This window comes from Zootoca vivipara, chromosome 10 (genome assembly GCF_963506605.1).
Source record: "Zootoca vivipara chromosome 10, rZooViv1.1, whole genome shotgun sequence".
Classification (NCBI taxonomy): Eukaryota; Metazoa; Chordata; class Lepidosauria; order Squamata; family Lacertidae; genus Zootoca; species Zootoca vivipara.
In genome coordinates, this window is record NC_083285.1 from 22,950,060 (window position 1) to 22,963,080 (window position 13,021).

General features: G+C 41.6%; 1 protein-coding gene across 2 annotated transcripts in view; it reads right to left on the reverse strand.

Moving 5' to 3' along the window:
• PRICKLE1 (prickle planar cell polarity protein 1) overlaps nucleotides 1-13,021 on the reverse strand; it is a 75,394-nt gene that overhangs the window by 45,584 nt on the left and 16,789 nt on the right. The window contains exon 2 of one of the 2 annotated variants that reach the window (XM_060279603.1): nucleotides 8,027-8,098. The exons of the other annotated variant lie outside the window; for it this stretch is intronic. The gene's annotated coding sequence lies outside the window, so the exon portion shown is untranslated. The remainder of the gene's footprint in view (nucleotides 1-8,026; nucleotides 8,099-13,021) is intronic. 2 annotated transcript variants of the gene reach the window in all.

A 13,021-nucleotide genomic window follows, 5' to 3' on the forward strand; every position in this document is an offset into this window, starting at 1 on the left:
CTTGTAGCTAATTTCGTAGAAGCGGGAGAAAGGCATACTTGTAACAACCAACGTAAACACCCACCAACTTCTTGTCATTTGTTTGCTATAGTCCAAATTAGTTACATTATGATCAGAGCACTTGCATTAAGGTTTCCTATTGTTCACAACAGGTTGCTATTAATACCTCCTCAAAGCCCCTACTTGACAAAGAAGTAAAAACAGAAAACAGTACTGAACAGAGTCAAAAGCAGCTATTACGGCTAATCTGGGCTAACAGGGTACCTTCAGATGTTACCTTTTTTCATGCAACAGAGGCTGCAGAATGTGCTACTTCTCCAGCTTTGCTACAGCTGAGCAGATCTACCTACAGCAAAGTATGAACTCGTGAGATTTACTCTCACTGAACAGGTGCATGTGGCCCCCAGTTAAAGAATATTTCGAGGTTAAATTATGTGGCCCCCAGTTAAAGAATATTTTGAGGTTACATTGCATGTTTGACATTTGTTCATTGAATATGGAGTCCATCCATATACAGAATTCAACCGTACTTGGCAGCCACTCAACTTTCACCTTGTTGCGCATTTAATGAATTTTAATATATACACCAGAAAACCAGTGCCAAGGGCAAATGTCACTGAGCCAATCCAGGGCCAAACAAGGTTATGTTAAATACTTTGTGTGCAAGCTATTCCCATGAAACCACTGATCACTTCCTAGAGAATGTTCTTGCAATTCCTGCCTCCTGTAGACACTTGACCCTTCCTATCGAGTGTCCATCAGTTTGAAGATGCATGGAATGGTCCATGCAAGCAGCTGCCCTGTGTCTTCTCAGAGTACAGAGTTTCACCTCAGAACTGAAATAGGAGAATGACTTAGTATGGCATCAGTCAGTACAGCTACCCACCACATTCTCTGTGAGGAGGTGAATTGGAATACATCATAAACTCTAGATTGCATTACACATAACACAAATAGAACAAACAGCTTTCACACATTATGAAGTCATATGAAGAATCTGAGTAGCTAATTAAAACACAGCGGCTCATACTTTCATGAATGAACACTTGGGGGGGGGATAGCACTTCGATAATGCCCTTGAAAACTGCTTAGTGATGAAATCTCAACAGCCCCAGCTGGTATGACCAAAGACATCAAACTAGGTTTCTTGCGCAAGAGCAGGGAGAAGAGAGGGAGGCCTACGGCAGAGTCTGAAGCTAGGAGTAGGTTGAGCAAATGGCAGGCACCAGTTCAGCCTCCTATTGGCTCAGAGCAACAATATATGATTGGCCACATCAGATGCTCATGTGCAGCAGCAAATTCATGCCTCTTTGTAATTTGTATCCAGTTGATACCATTGCTGAAATCAGGAAAGACTTGCACCGTAATCTGACAGCGGCTTTCTATGTTGTTGTTTAGTCGTTTAGTCCTGTCCGACTCTTCGTGACCCCATGGACCAGAGGACGCCAGGCACTCCTGTCTTCCACTGCCACCCGCAGTTTGGTCAGACTCATGTTCGTAGCTTCGAGAACGCTGTTGAACCATCTCGTCCTCTGTCGTCCCCTTCTCCTTGTGCCCTCCATCTTTCCCAACATCAGGGTCTTTTCCAGGGAGTCTTCTCTTCTCATGAGGTGGCCAAAGTATTGGAGCCTCAGCTTCAGGATCTGTCCTTCCAGTGAGCACTCAGGGCTGATTTCCTTCAGAATGGATAGGTTTGATCTTCTTGCAGTCCATGGGACTCTCAAGAGTCTCCTCCAGCACCATAATTCAAAAGCATCAATTCTTCGGCGATCAGCCTTCTTTATGGTCCAGCTCTCATTTCCATACATCACTACTGGGAAAACCATAGCTTTACAGCCTTAGAATCACCACGAATCTTTGATTCAAGTACAGTTGCTTGGAAGTAAGTTTGGTCGTGATTTGAAACCCTCCCCTCGGTAAACATGTTTTGGTTTGGAAGGGTAATAAACTAGGAGGGAGGGAGAGAATCTACCTACGAGTAAAAAGTTTTAAGAGAATATTCTTAAGGAAATGTGAAGGTCAAATCATAAATGCAATAGGCTCAAATATAGTCAATGGAGTCTTTGTAACCAGAAAGTTATGTAGCAAAAAAGTATTTTATGCACACTTTGCTTACAATTAGTTTATGCTCACATGACACCTTAGCTTAATAAAAACAAGCCTGCTTAATAATTCCTCTTTATCCATTCTGCTGCTTTAAAATGGAAAAAAGGCATAAGAGCATGGTAATAACTTATTTAAGAAATGCAAATTTAATTAAGTATAAAAGGTACAATGCTTCCCTTAAGATTTACTACCCTTTTTTCCTGAAGACTAGGCTTTCTGTAAAACTCCAGATGCTAAAATTGCCTCAGGAAAATTCCAGTAGCATTTTCTCTTGCACAAACTGCAGCATTTGACTATTTCCAAACAGAACCTTTATTTGCCTGATTATTCTGTTGATTTCCTTTGCAGAGCTATTGACTGACTTTATCAGCCACTTCTGTTACAACAACTTTTGGGGAAAGTGTCTTGTGTCATGGAAATGCTATAGCACATTCACTACTCACCTGCACAACTCCCAATACAAGGAGCACCTTTACATGTGCGTATGAGCTTTCAAATGCGCATGGAGCATTGCCACACCAATCTCAGTCTGCTCTTGCCTTCCTCCTTACGGTATTTACAGTTAGTCCAGCCATCAGCTTTTTTGCTCTTTGCCTGTGTTGCCTTGGTAGAATTCAGCAGAGAGGAGGATGGGGACAAAAACAGAATTAGCTGGGTCCACCAGTCATGGGATCTGTTCCAGCTACAGTTGCCACCCAGTCTTCTGCCCCACCAGTCCCAATGGACACCACCCGCCACTGGGACAGGACAACAATTTATATCCCTATGCACACGGGAAAGTGAAGACAGTGACCTGGAAAAAATGGAAGTGTGGAAATACTGGAAATCATTTGGAGAGGGAGGAGAAAGCATTTGAACCAGACAGAATGACAACTGGTTTGGGGCTATGATTCTAGATAATAAAAAGCTCATACTTAAGTTGCAAACTAATGTGTTTAATTGTTCTCGCAAGCAATTAGCAGGAAGACTTGTTCAGGAAATGGGAACTTTTAGTTTAAATTGCTATTTTTTTTATTGGCAATTTAGAAGGTGGCATCCTCTAAACAAACCACTAAAACTCCCTCAAGTAAGTTCACACTGATCTGTTAACAGAAATGGTATTGCTACTGCAAGGCAGATGTCTCACACTTTGGTCTTTCCTGCATGTAGCTCGGGGTTGCGTACACTAGCAGGTTTGAACACAAGCATGAATGAGTCATGCTAATACACCTTCAGGAGTTCTAGAAATGTATTTGCGTGGACATTACAACACCCACGATCAAATTCTGCCTCAAAGTCTTCGGCTACCACAAAACATTTATCATACTAATACATCTCATAGCTCTGCCCTACTGATGTTAAGATCAGATCACATCTTTGTTTAATTTAAGAACATAAATCCACCTTCAAGTGTCCAGACTCCAGATCACAAGCTTCCTGTACCAAGAGCCAATTCACATGGTTCATTCCAACCTATACGCCCATGTTAATAGCGGCTATGGAAGATAAAGCTACGTCTGATGTCATGCATGAAGTATGATGTGAACCTTTATTCTGACCAAAGTACAGGTGTAAAACTGAGGTCAGCTTCCCAATACTGGGAGGTCTTTCTACCTGGAGTTTCCCTGAAGCTTCTAAATGTGGTTATGAACCTACGTCATCAGAGAGTGGACTAAAAATGGCATAGCTGAAATAGCTCCAAGTCTTTTATTGTTATCAGTTGAACAAAACAGCTGCAGAAGTGCCTTCATCTCCATCTGTTGCTATCCAAATATGTTGGGCTAAAACTCCCATAACCCTTGGCCATTGGCAGTGCTGGTGGGGAAGGATGCGAGTTTCTGTCACTAAACAGCAGTAGTAAATCTAGAATATTATGATTTATGTACAAGAGCATTAGGAGGTCAATAAAAAAAATGCTTTCTGGAATAAACACGTGAAAGGTGGGGGGAGAGTCTGTCTGATGTTTCTGAAGAGGAAAATCCAAGAGCTGTAGCAGCACTATTGAAAAAGCGCTTTCTCTAGTTACTGCACCAACCAACCAGGTATCCGCTAAAGGTGGCCAAAGAGTAGGCTTTTTTGTTGCCATTTGAAAGGTTCAGACAAGTTCATTAGGATGAAGGCTGTCCTTCAAGCACCTCTGACTTTAAGGGCTTCAAAGGTTAGTACAGTGGAACCTCGGTTTATGAACACCTCGGTTTACGAATTTTCGGCTTACGAATTTTCGGTTTACGAACGACGCGGACCCATCTGGAACGGATTAATTCACTTTCCATTACTTTCAATGGGAAAGTTCGCTTTAGTTTATGAATGCTTCAGTTTATGAACAGACTTCCGGAACCAATTACACCCATGCTTCGGGTTAAGTACGCTTCAGGTTGAGTACTCCGTGGACCCATCTGGAACGGATTAATCCACTTTCCATTACTTTCAATGGGAAAGTTTGCTTCAGTTTATGAACGCTTCAGTTTATGAACAGACTTCCGGAACCAATTGTGTTCATAAACCGAGGTACCACATTGGCAATTTAAAAATGAACCCAAAAAACTAATTGGCCTGAAAGGCAATTTTCAGGAGTTAGTTTTAGTTGGAGAATTTCCTCTCAGCACCTTACCCAGCTGTATTTTGTCGTGTGTATTTTTATCCTTCTCCCCCAATTACATGTGGAATGCTTCCAGTTCAAAGAAAAATTCAGGATAAAAGCAATGAAAGCTAAAATTTAAAATCCCACTAACTTCTTGCAAACCTGTCAAAAAGCCACACTTGAGCTCTGCCTGGAATCTTTTGAATGAGCATGTGAATCAAAATGCATTACGGTTCTTGAAAGGTTCAACAAACATATTGGTTAATTGTGTGCATGTGTTCTCAAAAGATATGTCACACAAGACATGTGTTCACAAAGGTATGTGTCATATAATGGCATTTACAGAGATGTGAAACTGCTACATAGGTATAAGTATTTGGAAAGCTTGCAGTGTCCCTCAAGGCATGTCATACTGCCAGACAAAATTAGGTTGAGAAGTTGGGTAGGAAAGGGGTGGCGGCTTCTTGAATACATAAAAAGGTTAATGTAAAAGGGGTTTTTTAAGGTCTATATACCATATCAAATGACACTCTCCAAATCCATAGCATTAACAGCATTTTAAACCATCTAGTTTTCTAAACATATGGTTGTCTAAAGAATGTGTAGTTATGTGCAGACTTGTCCTAGTAAAGTACCTTGGTTCTCAAACGCCTTGGTACTCAAACAACTTGGAACCCAAACACTGCAAACCTGGAAGTAAGTGTTCTGGTTTGCAAAAAAAAATATTGGGAGGCGAACGAGCTCAGTTTTGAGTGTTATGCTGAGGTCTGTCAGTTTTTGCTATTTATTTTGCATTTTTGTTTTTGCGGCCCTTTTTGTTTTTGTTTTCGTGACTGTGTGGAACCCAGTTCAGCTACTGATTGATTGATTGTGTGACTGCAGTACATTGTTTACTGCTTTCATTTTATGAATCCATGGTCTCATTAGAGAGTAAAATCCATGTTTAAATTGCTGTTTTAGGGGTTGTTTTTAAAAGTCTGGAAAGGATTAATCTATTTTGCATTACTTTCTATGGGAAAGCTCAACTTGGTTTTGGAATGCTTTGGTTTTGGACTTCCGGAACGGATTAAGCTTGAGAACCAAGGCACCACTGTACCCGGGATATAAATAAAGATACGGAATTGGCAAATGGAAATGGTTCTCAAACTTAATCCGTTCCGGAAGTCCCAGCCTTCACTGCCGATGCCACTAGAGGGACCCCACCCCCACCGGAACAAAGCGGGGCCACGCTAAGCTGCCTGCCCGCCCCACTGATGTAGAATTTGGCAAGTGGAGTCTGAATACACCCAGGACCATGGCACCCCTGGCACCCCCATGCTATGCCCCTGTTTCTGTTCCAGAGCAAACAGCAGCTTGAGGGAGGGGGATATTTGTCAAAACAGCACAAAGGGAAAGGGTCATTTGGATTCATATTGGAGATCCCATAGCTGTAGTTTTTTTAAAAAAGAAAGATGTGATAATGCATTTAACTTAAAGTAGCCCCTCTGATTTCAAGAAGAAATACTTAGCGCATAACTATACCAGACATTTAAAGTGCATGTTCAAAGCACATGTTGTTGGTTAGTCGTTTAGTCATGTCCGACTCTTCGTGACCCCATGGACCTTCCACAAAGGATCCTGGCAAATACAGTTTCATTCCACAGAGGCACAGTTCCCAGTACTCTTTGCAAACTACAGTTTGCAGGATTCTTTAAGGCAAGCCATGTGGCATTATGGATGTGCTATGCTCCCCAGCCCACCCCTAACTCTGCAGCGCTCCAAAGTGCTCAACACTGGGCAGTTTGTGCCAGATTTATTTTATGAAGCCTATGCAAAAGCATTTCTTTGGTTGTTATTATCTCCAAAAATGTTGAGTCTTCAATAAACTGTACATTTGCTTGAAATGAGGGTCATTTTTATTTCTCCTAATTCTATCTTGAGAACAAGCTTCTTATAGGTGGGACTGCTTCTCATATGTATTGCCAAAACTTTAAGAAGCAATTCCATCTAAATTGCACTGTCTCTCTAGATATACTTCCTGCAGCTGAAATTACATACAGGTTAAATTTAAAAATGACAGTGATTTCATGGACACGCACACACACCCGTCTCAATTTTATTTGACTCGTCTATCCTTTGCTTCTGCTATGAACTTAGAAATAGTGTTAATGTTTCTTGTAACTAACTATTCAGAGAACTGGTGCTATCCTTTTACAGAACATATGTGACTGCACGTGCCCTCATCGCTTGTGCACAAACAACAAAGCAAACGTTTTTATATACATTGGCAAATCTGGATTGAATTTAAGGCGTTCCAACTCTTAAAATTTTAATTGCCAGCATGCAGGAAGTATTTTAAGAGGAAGAGGCCCTCTCTGGACTAAGACCACCTCTACAGAAGCTTTTCATGCTACCACATTAAAAACAAACAAACTGCAGAATCTGTACAATGATCTTCCATAAGTATCTCCAATTGTTTCAGGAAAAAAAAATCTGATTCCTTTACAGTCTGGCTTAGACACAGACATGGTTTACTACTTTCCTTACAGAGCAAGTGTTAAAGGTTGTTTTTGACATGACCATGAAGCAAGGAGATGAGACTTTTCTGCTTCTTGCTCCCCTGCATCTCTATAAAATATATATTCCTTTCTCCACTAAGTCATCACCATCCAATATCCTGCACTGCTTATAACCGAGGAGAGCAGCATGTGTTCCTTCAAAATGCTGCTAGACTCCAACTCCCATCACCCTTAGCTATAATGGCTAGGGCTGATGGGAGTCATAGAGTCCAAAAGAAGCTGAAGGGCTATCTCCAATATAAACCATTAAAAATGTGCTTTAATTTTTCCTCTCAGATATTTCAGGTCAAATACTTGTAGCATATTGGAACAAAATATCAACACTGGGTACTTTTTTAACACTCTTGCTTACCAACTACAAGTAGAATGAACATACAGTGGACCCTCGGGTAACGTAACTTTCGGGTTGCGAACGTGGCAGAAGTGCTCTATCATGCTGCGCGGATGCGCAGAAGCAGTGTCTCTTCTTACGAAATGTTTGGGGTGTGCACAGATCCCCAGAATGAATTAAATTCGTATCCAGAGGATCCACAGTACTAAGAGTTGGCTCGCTCCCCAGGGCATTAGAAAAATTTCCAATGCAAACTGCAAATTTCCCAGTGCAAATAATTCTACACAAATGTGCCTAATTTGCCTAGGATTTTTTTTTAACCCAGCTCACTGCTTTTGCAGGAGGGAAAGGGCACCCTGTTTTAGAAACAAATTCAGTGGTTGAGTTTCACCTTGTTTGGGCCATTCTTTTTTTCTATGCTAAGGGCTGCTTTATATAGCAGAAAGAAGCCTCAAGAGAATCTAAACTCACCCACTGAATTTCAAGCAGACCTTCCTTCTATTCAGCATGAGATCTGAGGTTATGCAGATGGCGGTAATCTGTCTGCAAGTAGAGGAATCCCAAGTAAGGTCACTGGGACATACAAGAAATTATATTCCAAGAACATTGGGCTTTGCAAAGAGAATGCCTTCAAGCAGGATGAAATTTAAAGGTTTAGGAAACATTTTCCTATATCCATTTAATAGCACAATGAAGGTGCCACCAAAGAAGGGAGTAAGGAGGGGGAGGATGGGCAGGGGGGGGACTTACAGTAAGTGCTGGGGAAATATGAAAGGCAACAACAGTTTTTTAAAAAACAACCAGACACACACTTTTATTATGTTACTCAGTTTTGGCAAAGGATGCATCAGTGAGCTTTTACATCTGGAAAAGTAATGATTCAAGTAATTTAATTATGCCCCCACCAATGCAAGCCTTACAGCTGTCAACAATTTAACTATACAGTAACCAAAATTATAAATAAAAGAATACAGAGGGAGAGAACTCACTTCAATTAGATGCAAGTTTTAGTTCCATTTGTTTGCAATAAACACTCCCTTGTTCACACATGGAAGTTGCTAAATTTCAAAGTATTAATTTACTGTTGTTTAACTCAGTATTAGGCGAATTAAATTTTGAGTCCTTGTGCTCACATGAACAGCTTTTACACTGAAACCCCCTTATAAAATTTCATCTCTCCATGATCGGGTGGGGCAAGGAAGAGCCACTTGTGTTCAAGGGCAAGGGCACATCCCATAAACATCTAGGATCAAGCTAAATCAATTATTGATTTCAGGACAGAACAGGAGATGAATGATAGGACAACCCAAGATCAGTATGTGAATCTTTGAAAAGAACAATGGCATTTTATTCAATAAAAGAGGCAGATATGATGGGAAGGCAGAGGAAGATGACATTCCAGAACTCTGCCCACAGCCATATTGTGCCGACTTCAAATTCCAGAAATGAAGGCGCCGTTAAAACCAAGTTAAGCAGATTGAGCTGGTTCCCCTCATAGCTGGGTTCGGAAATACCCTTGGGCAGCGGCAGATGAAGTCATAGGCAATAATTTCCACCTGTACGTTACCAAGACACACCCTCCTGCCATGCATTCTGCTATAAACATAACATTGTTTTAAATTGGAGAAAAGCAAAGGGGGGGGCACTGAAACTATTATCCTCTTTATTAGCTCATTACCTTCTTTCACTGAGAAAAACCATGTTAAAAAAAGAAACGCGCCACGTTTGGACCAAGAAGGAAGTTAGCGGCACAGCTACCATGAACCAAGTTCAGCTCTCAAGGAGGAATCAGCTGCAGGATGGGTGGGTGTCACGATTCGATGCCAACATGGCACTAACTCCATAATGTTGCTCTCTTTGTAAAAATGTGCTTGGGAGGCCAGCTCTACTTGAGAAGCTCACTCGCCCTTGTTGGTTCCATAGATGGTAAGTAGCACAAAAGCAGAGCTGTGAAACCCTGGACACCCATTCATCTTGCAGGTAAGCCATGGGAGTGTCTGAACCAGGTGTGCCCAAACTTTTTTCAAAGAGGGCCAGATTTGATGAAGTGAACTTGTGTGAGGGCCGACCAAGGTTGTTGAGTTTTTTCCAGGATTGAAGCAAATTGTTGAGCTTTTTTTTTTTTAGAATTGAAGCAAACTGTTGAGCTTTTTAAAGGATTTTACCCCAAGATATATACTCCCACGGGGGAGCAGATTAAATCGACCAGTGGTCCGTATTAGGCCCCCGAAACAGACTTTGGACATGCCTGGTCTGAACCCATTCCTCTGAGCTCCCAGAAATCTTTCTGAGAAGGCATATGCCCACAGCTGAAAGACTGAAGGCTATCTGTATAGGTGACAATGCAATCATGAATGAATGAATGAATGAATGAAACGTGTTATTTATACCCCAGCCACTCTGGGCAGCTTCCAACAAAATATAAAAAATACAATAAACATCAAACATTAAAAACTTCGATAAACAGGGCTGCCTTCAGATGTCTTCTAAAAGTCAGATAGTTATTTATTTCCTTGACATTTGATGGGATGGCGTTCCAGAGGGCAGGCGCATCTGTTTGGCAAGGATGTCCTACGGTTTCTGTTTGTAGAGTTGCTTGTTGTATTATGGATCTATTACAGAAAGTTTTTAATAAAATTATTTCACACAGACAACCCGCTTTGTCCAATTGGGAAACTATATGCAGCAAGTGTTGTGCTTTCAACACATTTGACACTAAGGAATGTGGGTTGAAATGCACCCTGCACAATATATTTTGTTTATCAAATACTTTTAGGGAATCCGCTTTTGATTATTTCTTCACTGCATTTTCACATCCCTCACCTTTAAAAACATGCCATAATATTATTGGCACTGGACATGGGAGAACAAGGGCTTTGATTATTATCCGTTCTGAAACTGTTTCCTTAAGGTACAAAATCCCTGAACTGAGCTTTTTAATTTTTAGAGTTCTCTTCTTAGTTCAAGTAGAAAGGGAGAAAAAACACACACCAGGAGTCATCATTATTGCTTCACGTTTTAAGAGTGCCATCTAGTGACTCCCTTTCCTCCTCCCTTAAGGAAAACTTTGATAAAATTATATATGCATTTTCTTCAGCCTCAAAGGCATTCCTTGACTTTATTTTTAAAAACCAAACAGTAACAGCCCTTTGTCAAAGATCTCACTGGTAGCTTTAGTCGCAATGGCAGTTAAGTAGCAGAACTACTGGATAGTTGTGCAACCACGAGGATGGTAAAAAGAAACCTAACACACTTGTAACCGCTAATCTACAAAGCTTAAAATTAATTATCCCCTGCAATTAAGCAAAGCTCTCAAAGCAAAGAACATCACAGCAGCCAGCTCTCACTATGACCTCATCTCAAGTGTTAAAAGGGGGGGGGAATTAAACTTGATAATCCAAGATTCGCAAAATTCCAATACAATCATTAGAAGAGGCCTACCACTCTCAGAAGTAAACTTATTTCTGGACCAAATTCAGTGCTGCAGCGCACATGTGAGCGCATATATTTGATACAAAAAACGATTGCCCCAGCATTAATCTAAATGTATTCTTGGAAGCTTGTAAGGCAGCCTTCTTTAACCAGGTGTCCTCCAGATATTTTAGACAACTCCCCATCAGCTCCAGCCAACATAGCCTGTGGTCAGGGGTGATAGCAGATGTGAATCACAACATCTGGAGGGCCACAGTTTAGGGGCACACAACTGTGGCTCTGAGAAAGAAGCCCAGTGCAGTGACTTGCAGAAATCATGGCATACAGATGCTAGGATACTCCCAGCCCTGAAGCCTTTCCTTAACCCATTATCAGTGTTTAGCTTGGGTGGGGGTGGGGAAACGGCTCTAGACAATTAACATTTGGGAAGGGCTCCTTTGAGTCAAGCCAAAGTCAAGTAGTTAATTCTTCAGATTTTTTTGTTTAAATAAAAAGAAGCATTGTCACAAACTGTTCAAACGGGCCCCAGTTCTTTGCTATTCTGATTTTTAAAAACTTAACCTTCCTTTCAAGGGCAGCAATAAGACTTTTTTGGGTGGGTGGGTGTCAGTTTGTATGTTTACCTAACAAAGGAGGGTGCCTTGGTCCACACCAGTGTTTCCCAGCCTTGAGACTTCAGCTGCTTTTGGACTACAACTCCTATCATCCCTAGCTAGCAGGACCAGTGCTCAGGGATCATGGGAATCGTAGTCCAAAAGCAGCTGGAACCACTGAACATTTCAAACATCAGTCTGTGACAGGCCTACCTGGAGATGCCAGGGGTTGAACCCAGGGCTCCTCTGCATGCAAAGTAGATGCTCTGCCAATGAGCTATCCTTACTTTCTAAACAGATTCTCATCCACACATGAGCAATGCCAAATCACCAGCAAAACTGGCCCTGGCCCAGTCACAAAGGGAGTGCCTTCCATCTGTTTTCTTGCTGCCTCTGGCTTTCCCCCCCTTACTGATCTCGATTGGGTTTTCGCACTGATGATTAAATGTGGTTTTTAAACATAAAAACACTTCCCACAGATCATTCCATTTGTAAGGTTCCTTGGTTCAAGCTTACTTGGTTTGGCGCCAAGAAGAACCAGCAATGCAGCCATCACCTTTGTGTTGGCTGGAGATTAAAATTGGATTCAGCGTTATTATGCTTTGCTTTTTCCTACGGTACTCTGATGCCACAGAGACAACAGGTCGTTAATTAATTTGTTAAGATCTGCATGCTTGCAAAAGGCACCAGTTTCATGTCAGGTAAAATGAATGTGGGAATGTAATCATCTTATTGGCAGGCTGTTCCCATTTTAAGTTATTTACTTACACATCCTGTCCAAGAAGCTAAAGATCAAAGTGGTAGGCCACCTTTTTTACATTATGTGAATTTTTTTTAAAAAAGGTCGCCCCTGTGCAACAAGCCAGTTCTCTTTGTCAAGAGGCATTTTCTTTTATATAAGCATCTCAAACAGATTTCTGCTAGCTAGCTAGTTAAGAGCTTTAGCATGTTCTTATGCTCACTGGGTTATTCTCCCCACCCCCATCTGTGTTTCCACTTCTATACATCCAGTTTGCCTAACAGAATGCAATTATTGCATAAATACTCAGCATCAATGGCTACATCTTTGACTCGCAGCTGTCCATGGAGGCGCAGGTCAATTCTGTGTCCAGGGTGGCTGTGTAGCAGCTCCATCTGGTACACAGGCTGAGACCCTACCTGCCTGCAGACTGTCTAGCCAGAGTGGTGCATGCCCTGGTTATCTCCCACTTGGACTACTGCAATGCACTCTATGTGGGGCTACCTTTGAAGGTGACTCGGAAACTACAACTAACCCAGAATGCAGCAGCTAGACTGGTGACTGGCCGCCAAGACCATATAACACTAGTTCTAAAGGTTCTTCACTAGCTCCCAGTACGTTTCTGAGCACAATTCAAAGTGTTGGTGCTGACCTTTAAAGCCCTAAACGGCCTTGGCCCAGTATACCCTCATCGTTCAGCCT